This window comes from Setaria italica, chromosome III (assembly GCF_000263155.2).
Source record: "Setaria italica strain Yugu1 chromosome III, Setaria_italica_v2.0, whole genome shotgun sequence".
Lineage (NCBI taxonomy): Eukaryota > Viridiplantae > Streptophyta > Magnoliopsida > Poales > Poaceae > Setaria > Setaria italica.
In genome coordinates, this window is record NC_028452.1 from 6,525,470 (window position 1) to 6,529,713 (window position 4,244).

A 4,244-nucleotide genomic window follows, 5' to 3' on the forward strand; every position below is an offset into this window, starting at 1 on the left:
CCTGGTTGCGCCAACAACTTATGGGTAACTCTGAGATTCACCCACAGCTTGCCTGGTTAGCCAGGGGACCTGCTAGCACAATCGTCGAATTCCAAGGCTATGAGATAAATGGTTACACATTTTACACGAGAGCCCAGGACCAGAAAAGCACGAACCAGAATAGTGGTGTCCGCATAGATGCCATGGACAGAAATAATAGTAAGGAGTCGTATTATGGTTTCATACAGGAGATATGGGAACTCGAATACGGACCGCTGTACATCCCTCTATTTCTTTGCAATTGGGTGAAGCTAACTGCCATCACCAAAGATCAGTACGGAATGACAATAGTAGATCTGAGCAAGACTGGATACAGTGATGACCCATTCGTACTTGCCAATGATGTGCATCAGGTGTTCTATGTGAAGGACATGTGTAGCAAACCCAAGAGGAATCCAGAAGAGACATGGGAGCCAAAGTGCCACATAGTTCTTCCAGGTAAAAGAAAAATCGTGGGAGTCGAGGATAAAACAGACCAATCAGATGATTATGATCAGTTTGATGGCATGCCTCCATTCGCTGTTGAGGTTGATCCAAGCATCCTGCTATCCAAAGAAGAGGCTCCGTACTTACGCCGCGATCATGATCAAGGAACTTTCGTGAAGAAGAAATTTTACAACGTTGTATTGTAATGCGTTAAATGTACATGACCTTTGTGTATTAATTGATACAATTTGTAATTTACCCTATGTATGATTTCATGTGTTCTTAAATTTGTTAGGTGAAGATTTTTTTAGATAAACATGAACAATGTTAACCACATACAAACATGGATTTTTCTGCGCATTGAAATTATTTAATTGAATAATTTCTTGATCACAGCAATGCAGTAAAATAAATATTTTAGAGGCTAAATGAACTGGTATAGAATTAATGATTAATTCATACTTATTGTCAATTTACTCGTTAATTAAATATATTTTTGTATGTACAAAATCTGTGATGGTTTTGTTTTTCATCCTGAAATGCAGTGAAAAGATAAAATAAAATCTATTTCCAAAAAACAGGCGGGAGAAGAAAACTAGGAAAAAAGACCTTTTGTCTCGGGTGCTAACAGCAACCGGGACAAAAGGCCCCCCTTTTATCCCGGTTGCAAACGGCAACCGGGATAAAAGGGTACTTTTTGTCTCCCGCCCGGACGTACCCTTTTATCCCGGTTGCCAACTGCAACCGGGATAAAAGCCCCCCCCTTTTTTCCCGGTTGATGGTGGCACCCGGGATAAAAGGGTACGCTCCCAGCCCCACCTAGCGGACGCACCCTTTTGTCCCGGGTACCATTACGAACTGGGATAAAAGGGGGGGGGGGTTAAAAGGGACTGTACTCCCTTCTACCCCCGCTAGTTACACTTAGCAAAATTTTCGCCAAGTCCCGCGCGTTCTGCTCTGCCGTCGCCGCCTGTCCGCCTCCCTCGCCGGGCGCCGCCGTCGTCGTCCCCCATTGCACCGGCTGTCGTCGTCCCGCCGCCGACCGCGCCCAGACATCGTCGTCCTCCATCACCCCAGCCGGCCCGCCTCAATCCTCCTCGTCCGTCGCGCCCGGCCCCCACCTCGTCGCCTCCGGCCACCGGCTCCATCCTCGTCGCCGCCTCGATCCTCGTCGCCGCCTCGTCGCCCCTCGTCGCCCCTCGTCGCCGCCTCGTCGCCGTCCCACCTACGTCGTCCCGCCGTCCTGCGCGCCTTGGTGGCTCATCGTCGTCACCTCGGCCGCCGTCCTCGCCGCACCGGCCGCCGCCGTCTCGCCGCCCGGCCGCCGCCGTCCCGCCGACCCGGCCAACTCGTCGCCCCGGCCACCGTCGACGACCGCGCGCGAGAGGTCCGCCGCCGCGCCGGCCGGCACTGGTGCCGGGAGGGCCTTTTTTTTTAAGTTAGAAAATTAAGTTATATTTTTATGATAGATTTTTAAGTATGATTGTTAAGTTAGAAATTTAAGTTATATTTTTAAGTTAGATTTTTTAGTTAGATTGTTAAGTTAGATTTTTAAGTTAGATTTTTAAGTTAGATTTTTAAGTTAGATTTTTTTTAAGTTAGATTTTTGTATATGTGTCCCCTCTGCCGTCCCGCCGCCGTGACCGCCGCCGTCACAACCTAGTAGGCACCGCCCGTGGTTCCGGGGAACCGTCCCCGCCTCCACTGTACCGCCGCCCTGACCGCCGCCGTCACAATCTAGGCACCACCCGTGGTTCCAGGGAACCGTCCCCGCCTCCGCCGCCCTGACCGCCGCCGTCACAACCTAGGCACCGCATGTGGTTATTGCTAGAAATTCGTAGAAATTCATAGAAATTCGTAGAAATTTGTATAAATATTCCGAACTTTGTAGGATTCATGTTATTTTATGATTTCATTATATACATGTATGATTCCGAACTTTGTAGGACTTTGTAGAAATTTGTAGTAAGACGATTTCTATGACTGTCATGTATGATTCCATGTATGTTTCAATCAATAGTTGAAATGGCAGACGATGAGACCGCAAGGTATATCATGGAGCAGATAATCGCTGGTGATGGTAGTGGCGACAACGTTCCACTATCATACACGGATGAAGAGGGCACCCAGGCGGACATGTTCCTCAACATGTCCGCCGATGGGAATGAAGAGCAACAGCCGCAGCAACAACTTGCCGTGGCGGAAGGTTCCGACGAGGTATATATAACCATTCTTGTATTGTTTCATGCCACCGTTACTACTACTTACTAATTAACGAATCTTGAACTGTTAGCCCTCCGGATCGACGCAGGGCAGAAGACCCGAGGTCGTACAAAGGTGATGGAAGGGAGGCTTGTCATCACGGAAGTGACAGAAGAGGGCAGGCCGGTTGCTCCCGAGAAAGTAGCAAAGAAGTACGTGAGTCAGATCGGGGCAATCGTCCGAGACAACGTGCCTATCAGCATCAGAGAATGGAAGGGCAGAAGCACTAATCCGTACGCCCTCACGGAGACAGAAAAGAATATGCTGTGGGAAGACGTGAAGAGACATTTCACATTCCCCGAAGATATAGTGAGAATGATGTCAAAGCGTGACGCTTAAGAAGATGGCTACTCAATTTCAGACATTCAAGAAGATGCTGGATACCCACTACATTAAGAAGGGCCGAAGTCCAGACTTCAACGCGTGGCCAAAGTTGAGGGACCGCTGGGATGCATTTGTTGAATATAAGAGGAGTGAAGACGGTGTGAAAAAGATCACGACCAACACAGCAAATGCTAGTCAGAAGGGCTACCACCATCATTTGGGGTGAGGTGGGTATGGCTCAGCAATTCCCAAGTGGAGGAAGACAGAACAAGATCTGATCGAACGGGGAATCGTACCTGCAACTATTGAATGGCCCGAACGATAAAAAAATTGGTACTACGCTCATGGAGGCTCCCTAAGCCAAGAGGATGAGACGTTGATTTTTAATGACACAATATGTGAGGAGGTCGAACATCTTGTGAAGAACATTGAAGATTCTAAGGCTGGGAGGTTGAAGGTGGACCGAGAAAATGATGAGCTCACATTGGCCCTCGGTAATCCAGAGCACCCAGGACGTTGCCGAGGGTTCGGGGTGGTTCCATGGAAGTTTGCTTTCCGAGGCGACAACGCCTCGTACAGAAGCCGGAAGCGAAGAAAGGAACAGATCGAGGAGAGCTGGCGGCAGATGCTAGAATCTAAAGTGCAGGCACAAGAACAAAGAATGATGGAGGAAATCAATCGGCGGGTGGCCCACGCAGTTGCGGAGTTGGCCCAATCTGGAGCATTGCCGATTCCTAACACCGCCAGCCCTTCTCAACGCCTCTTGAGCAGTTGTGCTTCTACAGGGGTCCCCGATGCGCAGACGCCCAGGTTACCCGTGGAGGAGCAATGGTTCCCCGTGGATGCCATCACACAACGGACCTCATGTGAGCTGCATGCACCGGTCGGCAACCTCACTATTAAGGTATACTTATACATAATATTTATGCAATCTTGTCAATTGATCCAGGCCTCGAGATCGGAGTTCAACTTGTTTACTTCTGCTATATGTACAGGTAGCATACGGGAGTGCGTTAGCAACCCTGGCGGGGCAGAGCAGTCATGGCATGGAAATTCCACCAGGCTACGCCAGCGTCTGCGTAGAGCAAATAGTTGATAGCCAGTATGAAGGTCTAGAGCTCGACTTCCCGGGAGGCGACGGGGAAAAGACATTGGCAGATGCGCTTCATGGGATCATTCTATGGCAAAAACGC